The sequence below is a fragment of the Tympanuchus pallidicinctus genome, unplaced genomic scaffold (assembly GCF_026119805.1).
Source record: "Tympanuchus pallidicinctus isolate F22 unplaced genomic scaffold, pur_lepc_1.0 scaffold9, whole genome shotgun sequence".
Taxonomy (NCBI): Eukaryota; Metazoa; Chordata; class Aves; order Galliformes; family Phasianidae; genus Tympanuchus; species Tympanuchus pallidicinctus.
In genome coordinates, this window is record NW_026294813.1 from 15,564,101 (window position 1) to 15,577,451 (window position 13,351).

Below are 13,351 nucleotides of genomic sequence, written 5' to 3' on the forward strand. Positions count from 1 at the left end.
ACCCGCTCACTGCAGCAGGTCCTGTCTGCAGCAAAGTTCTGCAAGGTGCCATGGGGAACCTGATGTTCACAGACAAGCTGCCTCATGCTTTGCTCCCATCTTGCTAAGAAAAAGTCCAGTGACTCCTATAGACCTATACTCTTCCAGCACGTTTGCTCAGATGCCTCAGAAATAAGCAGGCACCTTGTTTCTGCTGCACAAAGCCACCTGCAATCACCACATGTGCCAAGGCAAAAACTCATGCTATCCAGACAGCGAGAAGCACAGTCCAGCAAGGTCAGGATGCGCTCTGCAACCAGAACAAGTTATGAGTTGCTGGCTGCACCTGCAAATGACAGAAGAAAATTTGACAACAGAAAAAAAAATCAAAGCAACTGATTATGCCCTTTGCATAGGGACAGGTCCAGCTGGAAGGGACCTTGAAAGACCCTGAACCCATCCTTGAATCCAGACAAGGCTGCAGCAAGCAGCACTGGGAAGTATCAGCCCCTCACAGGAGCGAGCACACAACCAGGCACCACACACCGCAGCATTTCACTTTGCTGCTTTTGCTCTGCAAAAAGCAGGGAAAGACCATTCTGCAAAGGCTGCAGTAGTTCTCATAGCATGGGCAATCCCATGCTGTTCTCTGCCAGAGACAGAGGCTGAGTACAATACAAGGGCACGAACTCTCTCCTGTATACAGCCCTTCCTGCAAGAAATTAGCTGGCCTCACATCACTGATGTTCAACAGTGATGAGACTGAGACCATGGACACCTGGGGAGCTGGAGCTTTGCTCTAACCCCACTCTGCCCCGCAGACAGCACGTCCATGTCTGCCCACACAACACTGCTTCCTTGCTCGATCCACAATGCACATGTTTTTGTGTTTCAGATGCCAGCAGGTCTTATTTGTAAGATCATGAAACAGACTGAAGCCTCACAAGCACACATCGATTTGATGCTCCAAGCAGCACACCAGCTCTTACCCCCATGCCACCTGGCTGCTCCGAGGGGGGCTCACAGCAGCAGCCAATGTGCCGCTTTCACTGTTCGCCAGGAACTGGCTTGCAGCTGGGAAGGAGGGGGAGAAATAAAAGTGGGGTTTCACTTTAAACAGGCAGGCTGGATGTATAACAGCTTCCCAACTTCGAGCCGCTTTGATCCAGCCAGTCCCCTCTCCGTTAAGTTCTGTCAGGAGACAGGCACAAAGCACCAATTAAACAAAGACAAGTTATGCTTTTTCTGTCAGGCAAAAAGAAAAAAAAAAAGGGGGGGGGGGGGGGAGTGGAATAAAGCTAGAAGGGAGGACAAAAAAAGAATCCAGCCCTGAAGTCATTCTGCTTTCAAAACAAGCTGTCAAGGCAGCCCCTCTCCTCCCGTGGAGGCAGCACCCACACACGGCCGCGCGGCGTCACTCACCAGACCACACCATCCGTCATTTGGCACATCGGTCTCTGCCCTGCCCTCCTTATCCTCAAGGCATCCATCAAAGCCTATGACAGAGAATGAGAGCAACAGACTCCTGCGAAGATGGGCTAAGCAGCAGCCCCACCAGCTCTGTGATGAGGATCCCCACTTACAATCCATCAAAACAAAATCTAGGATATGCAGGGGTTGAACGTGCTAACTCATCCGACTGTGCTGGGAGCTCACCAAAGCAAGAAAGCACACAGCTTTGTGATGACATCAGCATGCAAACGCTGCCTTTTGCGACATGTAGGTGCTCAGGTTTGAAGCAGGCAGCAACGTTCCTGGCTCACAGCCGAGCTCAGGACAGAAAGCATCACTGCTTGCTTCACCCAACTGCTGGGCAAAGCAAGGTGCCCAGGTCACAGTACACTGCTGGAACACAACAACCTCTCCACCACTTCTGGCACCAGCAGCTCTGAACATACCTGGAGCACCATCACCTGGCCTACTCTCATCCAGAAAGCATCAGTCCTGCAGAAAGGACAAGATTACAAAGATCCCTCTGGACGTTGGTTTCCACATGCAATTGAGGAAGATAAATAGCAAGCACAACCACCCGAAGCTGGAAAAGGGCAAGGATTTCAGCAGTGCACACACACTGAGCCCAGCTTTAATATCCCATTTGCTACAATAGATGAACCCTTTTGCAGAGCCCATTGGTACTGAGTAAAGCTGAGCGTGCTCAGCATCACTTCCACTCTCTCCCTGGGCTCTCTGAAAGAGAGCAGCATCCAACTACAGCAGCAGTCAATCCCAGGAGCTAATGCACAACTTTATCAGGACAGCACTTGAGTTGGGCTGACCTCACCCAAAGAGGGATGAACTCTGCCACATAAGCAGGTAGCGACCTGCAGCCACATTTTGTAGGCTTGATCCATCCCAGAATTAGCACAGATGAGGAGGGAAGCGCATCCCTGCCCTGCATGGGCGGGCAGCACACACTCCAGTGCACTAATGAGTGCCCCGCTCATTAGCATGGGGTCAGAGGCATCATTTGGCTATTGCAACACCACTCACGTCCATTGCCATGGAAGTGTTTAATTTCCTTTAAGAGCTCTGAAGCTTTTGATTTGAATTTGAGGAGGAAAAAAAAAAAAGGAAAACTCACAAAGAATAGCAAGATCTCTGTAAACATATCAGAGGGAGAAAAGAAAGAGAATCTTTGAGCCTTTTGACCTTGGCAGTGTCCTTATAATTACAAGGCTATTTATTTTCAGTTAAACCCCAACTATTGAACAGACAGTGTCAAGTTGGTTTTTCTGAGCAGGTGATTACCCTGCCTGACTAATCTAATGAAAATTATCAGGAGGCTACTGACCTCTCACTACACACACTAAATAATGCACAAAGCTTCAGGATCAGACAGGCAAATCATAGCCCTGCCTTATCTTATCACTTTCTATACAGCTCCAGGCTTGTTCTGCTCATGTTTGGCTGTGTTAGCCAAATGCTATCTCAGTGGAAACCACAGCAAAGCAAGCTCTGAGAACTGCACGGCACAAAGTTACCTCAGTAAGATTTATTTTTATAGGAGCCAAGAGCTGCAGCAGCAGATATATTTAGTCTTTAAGCTGCTGTCTGGCTCCTAAGCGTGCAGCACGAGGTAGGGATCCTCAGCAGACTTTGGGAAAAGCAGCATTGTCCTGGTACTCTGGTGAAGCGTACAAGGCAAGGAGAGAAGAAAGGGGTTCACAGAGGTGCTCCCAAGCACAAACCTGCAGCACTGCAGAGAGGACACCCCACAGCCCCTACTCCTCTCACTACCTCCTGCTCCTGCAGACTCTCAGGGCAGCAGCTCCCTGTTGGTCCCTTCACATTGCATCTTCAAGCTCCAGCCTGCAGCCTGCCCTGCAACACCCTCTTTCCCCTCCCCTCAAAGCTCTCCCCATCCCAAAACTCCAGATTTGTTCTCCAGCTGTGGCTACCACAGGACTTGAGCCACTTTGCTCCAGCTGGGGAGGTGTAAGCGAGATTCAAGTAGGATTTGCAATCTTTGTAATGGGCAGTTCACCTCCTCCTGCAGGCTTTTTGAATGAGAAGAGCAAGAGATCACCTCTATACCCAGCGACAATGGCAAGTACCAAGGTGGGTGCAGGCACAACAGAAGAGGGAGCACGAGAAATCACAGAAAGACAGGCAGGAAATAGCTCAGGACTCAGCTTTGGGAAAATACCAGCTAACACATGCAAGGAAAATGATCCACAGCAGAGATATTCAAAGGGAAGCAGAAATCTGGGAAAAATTAATGTCCACACAGCAATTGAGGGGGGACAGCATGCAGCAGGGCTGCGAAGCAGAGCCCTACAGATTTCTACCTCCAGCAGATCACATCCTGCAAAGGGGAGGAGGTGTCACTGACATGGCTGTGCCCTTTGCCCACTGTGCCTCCAAAGCCCATTCATGCTGTCTGGGCTGGGATGACTAGAAGGGTGAATGGCCAGGACTCAGCAAAGGAGGGTGCTTTGTCTTTCTCACACCCCCCCCTCCCCCCCCCCGTACTCTCACTTTTAGAAAGCTGTCTGCTGCTATGGCATCCAAGCCCCTTCTGGAAGAAGTTAGAAGGATAATTAAATTCCTCCATCTCCCAGACTGGGTGACAACAGCAACCTTGGGTGTGCTGCTTGTTGCAGCCAACAATGAAATCGCCTGTGTCACAGCCTCTCTGCACCTACTCGTGCTGGCTCTGCCCTTGAGCAAGGGCTCTGTTTGTGCAGCAGCTGCAGGGCATCCTACCTCTGTGCTGGGATCAAAGTATCACTGCTGTACTGAGTTACATGGCATCGGCTGAGCTGCCATCCTTGCTGTTACTGTTGTGCGGCCACAGTGCACAAAGTCCTCGGCAGTGCTCAAGGACCAGCACACAGCAGGCTGCTCCCAGCTCTGCTCCAGCATTGTCCACTTCTCGTGCAAGGACCCCACCAGCATGCACCATCACACTGCCACTTGCAAATGCCTTCTCGGGGAGGTTTCTCATTTCTCTCTTCCAGCTGGGACACATGTCTCTGCTCTGCTTGCCAAGGCAAGCTCCCAGTGCTGCTCTCTGCCAGCAGAGCACGGCAAGGCATCAGAGTGACAGCCTCCGGGGACAAAGGCACAATTTATTTGCCACGCATGGACAAGCACTCGCCTTCCTTGTAGAGAGCTGGCGGGTGAGCTGCTTGTTAGTGTCACTTGTCCTGGTTATCTGCAGGCAGGCAGCCCGCCCGCTGGGGCTGTGTGCTGAGAACCCACCAGCTCAGTGCACACACCTAGGTCAGATGCATTGGCCAGCTCCAGGAGGATGTGATCGCACTGAGTACCCTCACCTTCTCAACCCCAACATCTCTTTCCTAGAGCAAGCCCTGTCTGTCACCTTTCAAAAACCACTGCCAGCTGATCCCAGCATGGCCCAAACAAGAAGGGAAGAATGAAGATGAAATCTGTTTCTCTTCATGCACCCACTGGCAGAGCTGTGGCTCCAGCCCCCACACATCTCTGCTGGTGACAGCAGAGGCAGAAGGAGCCCAGCTGCTCTGCTCCAAGAAGGAATGGAGCAGAGAGAGCTGTTGCAGGGCTAGCACTCAGAAAAAAAGCATCTTCTGCCTGACAACTCAGCAAATCCGATCTGGAACTGGCAGGAGAGAATAAATGTAAAGCCTTCAAATGTCATTTCAGGGGTTCAGCTGCCAGAGGGACAGAAAGATAAGCACACAGCATTGCAAGGAGGGGCAGGAGCCCTGCTTTCGTCTAGGGAAAGAGTATTCTGGTGTGTCCCACAGCTGGCATGATCCATCTGTAACTCAGTAAGTCTGGTTTTCTGCCACCATCACTGCTCTGGGATCTCCAGGAAATCCCAAAGCCATTCCAGCCTGCAGTTTCCCCTCTGTGCAGGCAATGATACTTTCCTGCATCCCCATGTTGTGGGAAGGTTCACTGCTGACCATGGTAATGTAACATGGCAAACACTGCAAACTAAACACAGATGCAGGTATCACTGTGCACATACACCACATTTTCCTGAACCTAGACCCAAACACTGGTCAGATAATCCCTATCCATCCCATGTGGCGGAAAGCTGAAACCACCAAGCCCCTTCCCTTGCCAGTGACGTCTCTGACCTGGGGAGAGGTGCTTCACTGCCTTCTTCCTTTCTCAGCCCTGGGGAGGTGAAAAGACCAACTTGGAAAAAGAACAGCACTGCTGGCCTGGCTGAAGGTAAAGACGTGTCAAAACTAGGAAACACAAATGCTGCATGCTCTTGAAGTCAGGGACCCATCTGGGGTCCTAAAGACATTACCCTTCACCCCTGTTTCCTGGAAGAGCAGGAGTCATAGACCCAAAGTGACTGACTCAAAGATAGATGAGGGATAGCTAATGTGTCTGAACAGTGAAAAAACTGCAGGTGGTGATGCAGGGCATCTGTAAGACTCATTCCAGCCCTCATCCCAGCCAGATGAGCCCCACCAGCTCGGTCAGCATATATCAGAATGGAGAGCACAATGTGCATGAAACAGGAGATCAGCACGCAGGGTGCACAGGTGGAAGACAGTCTTTCTGCTGATGGCACCTTGCTGGGTTTTGAAGGGATGGATGGCATCATTGGGAATCCCCATGCAAACGTGTGGGCTATCCTGCAGCACTCCCCAGCTGCAACCATTAAGAGAGGAGCTCCCCAAAATGCCCTGAGAATGGAGACATGCAGAAACATCCCGTTACAAGAGTCAGGGGCTTCTGCCAGTTGGCACAGCACTGCTGTGGTATGGCCAACAATGCTGTCAAGCCAACGTGCTCCCTCCTACAACGCCTTCAGCGATGTTTTGTGCCCTGCCACAGACCTTGCTTTCATGCACAAGATAAAACTACATGCACCTACATATCCAATGGGCCTGTCAGACTAACAATGTTAGGACAGGAGATACAGCAGCCGCGAGGGCTGGCCCCTGCTCCAGAGCCCTCTCAGAAATCATGCACACAGGAGACAGAAAAGTCACTGCCGTTCCCGGAACCAAGTCAATAAAAACACAGACAACTCCATCCAGAGCGAGAGAGATTTTTTTTATGAATCACAAAGAAAAAAAAAAAAAGAGCAGTTTCAGCTCCCTCAGCTGCAAATAGGTGAGCAGGCACCGCGCAGAGAGCAGGGGAACGTGTCTGTGCAACACGTGTTGGGTGTGCAGCAGGAGGAAGCTGTGCTGTGCAGCAAAGCTGGGGCAAACAGCGACCAAAAGAGAGCAAATAAAGCAGGCTCCAGCTGACAGATCCTGCAGCACACCCTGCAAAATGCACCTCCTCCAGGTGCCTCCGTAGCAAAGCCATCTCCTTCCCAAATTAATAGTTATGTACTCGTGCACCTTTGCCATAAAACTTATTTCTGGAGCTCTTGGCTATGTGAGGAGTCCCAAGGTATGCACAGAGCGTTTTTGATCAAACCTCAGAGCAGTGGCAACATTTTGTCCTCTCCTTTTTTTAAAATGTATTTATTTCACAGCCGCCAATTGGGAGGCCAGGGAGGTGATGCACAAAGGAGGGCAAATCACACATCGGCAGAGCCTGGGACAGGCTGCCTGCCTCCGCATGCGGGTCTGATGGCAGCAGATAGTGCGTCCTCATTGTCACCAGCTTTATTTTTAGTACATGGACAAAATGACTGTGGTGAAGAGAGAGTACCTGTAACACAAGCAGTTGCCTCATTTCACGAGTGGGCAACCAGAATCTGCAGATCACCATGGCCGTGTTACCCTATACTACGCTCCAGGGATTGTGAAAGCCACTGGAGACCAAGAGATATAGGAAAATAGCAGGCTGCAACTTGGTGAACAAAATGCATTCAGTCCCTTAACACCCACATAATTAAAAGCAGACACATCCCTTGGTAATTACCAGTGTGGGGATGCGCCTGGCTGAGCATTTGCTTTAGGGGAACAGTGGCACTGCCTACAACAGCAAAGCCCCTCTGCAGAGTGGGGCTGCTTGCAGCACTGAGAAAATAAAAGCTGAGTACTGACAATCCCCTTATTTTCTCACCCAAAGAGGAATAGCAGTGGCTCCTTCCTCCAAAGGAGCTCTGAGCCCTCTCAGGACTGCACTTCTGCCCTGGGGCTAAGCATCTCCCTTGGGCAGCATTTGGGTGTTGGCAACTCCAGGGGTGAGCTCAGCCCTGGCACCACAGGATGCTTCTATTGGGTGACGGCGGGCAGGGCAAGACTGCTCCTGTCCTTATCTGCCAGTCAGCCCCCCAGCTCCACCTGGCTCCTGCTGATGGTCAGTACCAGCTACAAAGGAGCAACTCATGCTGTTTCCTGACTCTGAAAGCACAAAGGGACCCAAGCAGGGGCAGCAGAACTAGAGATGCCCCTGTCCCTTCTCCTCCAGGCACTCAGCCCCGCAGGCTGGGTCGGGTCTCAGCTAGTCTCATGCAATCACTCCTTCCTCACATCATCATTTCTTGCAAACCGCCCCAGCCTCCCTCACCCACCCTTCCAAAGTAGGGAACAGCACAACCCTCCCCCCCCCCCTCCGGGGGAAAGGGAGGGGAGATTTCCCCCACTGAGTGCTCGTATTAATTCTTCCATTTGCTGCACCTTCCTTTTGCTCTGCAACTGTACAGGCATCACTGGAAAACAGCAGCAGCCCCAAAGGGAAACACAAGGCTGATGGGACAGGGGGCATCGATGACATCTTTAGGGTGTCACGGCTAATTAGAACCCTGATTATACCCTCTAATTAGGTAACATCTTCAGACAAATCACCCTCTCCTCCTCAAACCACAACACTGCCTTCAAACACCATCCCTAATTGACTTAAAAGCAGACTCGGCACTTAAAAGCAGATCCAGCACAGCCTAAAATCCACAGAACCCCGTGTTGGGCTGTGGAAGGCTGAGCACAGAGAGCAAAAAGCAGCACAGCATCTCCTTCGTGCTCCCATCCCACTCTACCAGTGCTGCTTCAGGAGGACGGGTGTGTTTGCATTGCTCTGGCGTCCTAAAATTGTTGCCTGGGGGTTTGGGAGAGAAGCAGAGCTCCAATTCCTGGTGTCTGGCAGCCAGAAAGCATTAAGAACTGACCAGGGAGAAAGAGATGTGCCAGGCTGTTATCAAGCATCTTTTTAAACCAGAAGCTTGACTTCCGTGCTCATTAAGTAACGAATAAACTCAACGTGTCAGGATGTTTTCAGTTTTCCACTTGTGCAATTTTTTTGTAGCAGATAAGCTAAAAAAAAAAAAAAAAAAAAAAAAAAAAAAGGAAGAAAAACCCACAACTGCAAACACACTGAACAAAAACTATCAAAATTCATAGAAGATAAATATTGAACCCTTCCAAGCCCACAATGAGAACAATGTCTCTTTATTTGCTTTTTCACAAGGTTTGTTATAGCAAGAGAAAGACTGCAGTATACGGTGCTTTAGTACACATACACGCATTCACAGCTGGAATAATAGACTTTAAGGACGAAAGGCAAAATGACAGTTGAATTTATGCTGAAATGCATAAACACATCTTAAAAAACACATTCTTTGAAACCCTACCCAGACATATAAATGGACACATATCTAATACATAAATATACACGTGTTCCAGATCGATCAGGATGGCTCATCACATCTGACTCTCTAAAGTTTCTACTGCTTTGGGAAAACATGACCCCGAAGAGTTATCTCACGTGGACTTAACATCCAGCAGAAAATGAAACCAAAGCACGGTCCATCTTCCCAGATTAACCTGCTCCTGTCTGGACAAAGCCTCTGGGGAGGAACTAAAACCACGCTAGGTGTTTCCTGGATTTCCCTAATTCCCCAGAGACCCTCTGTGTGAGTCCACCTCTTTCTTACTTCCAAGATGCTTCCTGCTCAGCGCTCCCATCCCCGCTCCCCCTGCTCCCATGGCCAGGAGCAGCATGGTGTGTGCAGCCGGACAGATGCATCCTCACCTCAGCAGGACAAGGGACCAAGGACAGAGACTAAGGACCGAGGACATGCCACCAGCATCAGCCTGTGGCCTCTGTAGGGGTTTCATGCTCAGGTTCCTGCAAAATGTGCAAAGGGAGCATGCAGGGGGTGAAATGGTCAAGAGTGGCTTTTGCATTGTATTCTTCCTTCTCATTCCCAACAAAGGGGATTCCAGCACATCTCGTGCCCCCTAGTGTCATCCTGGTGAAGGGACTGGCACCCAAACAGGACCAGGACCACCACGGTCACCCCTCTTGTGCACCCACCTAGACTGCCTTCCTACTTCAGGGATGTACCCTGCATTGCAGGCAGAGACAGCCAAATGTGCCATATCCTGCTGGTCCCCAGACCTCAGCCAATGCCATTTCCTTACACAGGTGAAGGGCAGTGCAGCCCCACTGTTACCCCTGGGCAGTGACATCCCCTCAGGTGTTCCTGTGCCCTGCGTGGTGCCACCTCCGTTGTGCTCCTGTAGAGTCTCAGCAAAATGCTCCCCACCAGCAGATCTCCTGGAGAGGGGCCAAGAGGAGGAGGCAGAGAGCATCTGCAGTGGCCAATGTCCAGAGCATGGCTCCTCCTAAAAATAGATGGTCCCTGGAAGGGCACGGCCCTCCCTGCGAATGGGAATGCACAGCGCTGGTAGTTCCAGGTTTGGGATAAGGAAACTTCAAAGTGCACCACTGTACAAAGTGCTGCCTCTACTTGAAGTCCTTGTGTATTGGAGGGAATGTGCATTGAGCCTGTGTACGACCTCAGTTTCCCCATCCATCTTCCTTCCCCGTACAGTTTGTCTTCACTCATTTTGCTCACCTTACCTTGGTTCAACCCTCAGTTTTTTCAGAAAGAGGCAGAGGGTCTCCTGACAACCCCAACGCAGCACCTGGTGCACCAGCACGCAACAGCAGCACACAAACCGAGCTTGCCAACCCACCACCAAAATTTGGAGGAATTCTCCCCAGGGCACTGACCTGGGTATGCTGCTTCCTTCTGCAACACCGAGCAGGGACTATAGCTTAGAATAATGGGGAAGTAACTCAGTTCAGCGCTGACAAAGCATCACAAGCCCCAGCGGGTGGGAGGGGAGGAGGTGTCCTTCCCTCACGCTGCCATGCCTGGTATACATCATGTTTAGGGCCAGGCATACGTCACCAGCACAAAATGGACAAATTGGAAGGATTTCAGAAAAACGAGCGACAAAAATGATGGAGAAGCAGAAGGGATTGATTTACAAAAGGAGATTAAAGGGGCTGTGATCAGTCTAGCTGGGCTGAGCAAACACTGACAGGGGGAGTCGGATGCTAATCTGCAAATGGGATGAAAATGATACAGGAAGGAATAATTCAGCATCTTCAGTAGTAATGGGATGAAATTGAGGGGAACTTGGGACTCAGTAGCTAGGTGGAGAAAAAAAAGGGAACAAACCAGAAAAGCGAAACAGTGCTGCTTTCCTACTTGTCCATGACTTAGTTTATAGCAAAATACATGTCTGCAAAGTCCAGGACAGCATCCCTACGCCCAAGGTGCACACAGACACACACACACGCATTCATACAGAGGGCCCTCTCCTGCCCCAATTCGCACCCAGGTAGCAGCATGGCCTCTCCTGACCACTGGCAGCAGACTGGCACTTTGGAAGCCCTGCACAGGGCAAGGGGAGCAGAAGGAACAGAGGATGCTCACTGGGGTCTGCACAGGGAGAGGTGCTGAGGCAGATCGCTGCAGAGCCACGGCAGAGAGCGCGATGGTGAGCGCTCAGATATTTACACACAAACAGCACATTACTCAGCAACTCCCGTCTGTCAAGCGTAATGGCAGCGGCTGCAATAATAAACGACAGAGCCAAACTCCCTGGCAGAAGCAGGATGCGTTCCTCCGGCTCCACGTGGGGTTGGCAGAGGGAAAAGGATGGTTGCACCCTTAGAGCTCCCCGTTTTGCTGAACCATTTCTAAAAGCTGAGCCCCACCACAGTTATCTGTACCCATACACGCACCATGAACTCTGCACCTCCACGGACCGTGCCTCCTTCCTCCCCAGCACAGCAGGCGGGGGCACATTCTGCACGGGGGGCTCCGTGGCTCAGCTGGAGCTGCTCCACACAGAGTGTATCAGACCAAAGACAGCACACGGCTCACGGCTTGGCCTGCTCTGACAGTGGGCTTAGATGAAGTTATCCAAAAGGGTTGCTGCAAACAAGTCTGGCAGGCATGGGGCTCTCACTGCCGAAGCACAACCCGTGCCTGCCTTCCCCAGCGACCCCCATCCCAGCACCTGGTCCCCGTGAGATGCACGGCCATGAGCATCTCTTGCACATGCCCAGAGCCATCAGAGCAGAGCTTGGCTGCTCACAACAGGGAGGGAGTAAGGAGAGAGAACGGCCACCAGAGCAAAATTTGGAAGATCCAAGCAGGAGTCAGAAAGGTCCGGAGCAAAACGCAACCTGAGGAAAGGACCTCCTGGGTTAACTGACAAATAAACACACAGAGAGAACTGAGAAACGAAACAAACAGCTCGGCAGGCAATCCCCACTCTGCAACCTGTGCTACAGACACGTGTCTATGAGCACAGGGTGGGGAAGAAAGGGGAAAACTATTTATCAGAGGGAGAGGGAGAAGTGCCAGTCTTTATACCAAAAAGTTTAATGCCTTAAAAAACAACGGCTGGGGGAGCCTGGGAGAGCCGAAATGTGCAGACCAGGTCCTATCCCCTGCGAAGGCAGCACAGCGTCGCTCATGCGGCGCTTGGAGCCCCGGTCTGGATTTAGAAGGGAAATCACCGGGATCAGGGGATGTCAAGGAGTTTGTGCACACAGGGAACGGTGTGTGTTATGCAATTCCGGAAAGCAGCCCTCATCGTGCTAGGGGTGAGCTGCCGAGCCCGGGACAGCAGATCCACAGCGCGCCAAGCAGATGATATTTTTATAAAATCAGCTCTCCTCACGAAAAAAAAAAGAAAAAAAGAAAAAAAAGAAAAAAAGGATGAAAGTCAGCGCTGCCACAGCGGAAGGGCAGGTTGCGCCTTTGGGGCAAGGAGGAAAAACTCCGTTCTCCTGCCCGGGAAATCACAGGCTGCAGCTGACAAAGAGCCCCCCCGCGAGCTCGGCTCCAGCACGCCTAATGCGATGCAGCAGGCAGCGGGCTCGGCGCAGCCCTCAACCTGACGCGGCGGTGCGGCCGCGATGCCCTCCCGGCGCGGGGACGGGGACGGAGGTCCCGCGGTGCCGCCGGGGGAGGGACGGGGGGGACGCGCGGTGGCGGGGCGGACGCGCGGACGGACGGACGCGCGGACGCACGGAGCAGGAAACTAACTTGCCCGAATGGATTCCTCGTGGGTTTCGGGGCGGCGGCGGCGCGGCCCGCGGCGGGGCACGGACACGCGCGGGAAGGTGCGAGCGGGGGAAATAGCGGGGCGTAGGAGGGTGGCGGCGATCCGGGTGTCTCCCCCCCCCCCTCCCTCGCCCACCAGAAAGGCGGCGTTGGTTCCGCGCAGGGCGGCTGGCACAGGGGCTCTACCCTCGCGGCTGGGGGCCACCCTGCACCGCCCCCCCGGCCCCGGCCGCCCCCGTACTCACGGTGCCCTGCTCGCCGCCGCTCCCTGCTCTACCCCATGCAACCACCGGCTGCTTCTGCACCGGCTCGGGGGCTATAAGCTCTTTTAAACTCCAGCACATAACCCATGTGACCGCAGAAGCCACTGGTAAGAAGCGCCGGGGAGCCAGCGATGAGCTCAGCCCGCACCCCCCGGCACAGCGCCGCGGCCGCGCTCCCGGCCCCGCCGCGCGCTCCCGCCTCTCGCCCGCACACACACACACACACACGCGCGCACACACACGCGCACACGCACATACACACGGGCGTGCACTCACGTGCAAACACGCGCACGTACCCACGCGCTTGCCCTTGCACGCGCACCTTTGCACGCACGCCCGTGCGGGGACACGCAGCCCACTCGACACACTTGCACGTGCACATCAC

The 13,351-nt window shown here is 52.6% G+C and overlaps 1 protein-coding gene across 1 annotated transcript in view; it reads right to left on the reverse strand.

Annotated features, from left to right (window-relative positions):
- The window catches only part of CNTFR (ciliary neurotrophic factor receptor), a 170,974-nt gene extending 157,842 nt beyond the window's left edge, over window positions 1-13,132 (reverse strand). The window contains exon 1 of the mRNA XM_052670628.1: window positions 12,949-13,132. The gene's annotated coding sequence lies outside the window, so the exon portion shown is untranslated. The remainder of the gene's footprint in view (window positions 1-12,948) is intronic.
- Window positions 13,133-13,351: the final 219 nt, after the last annotated feature.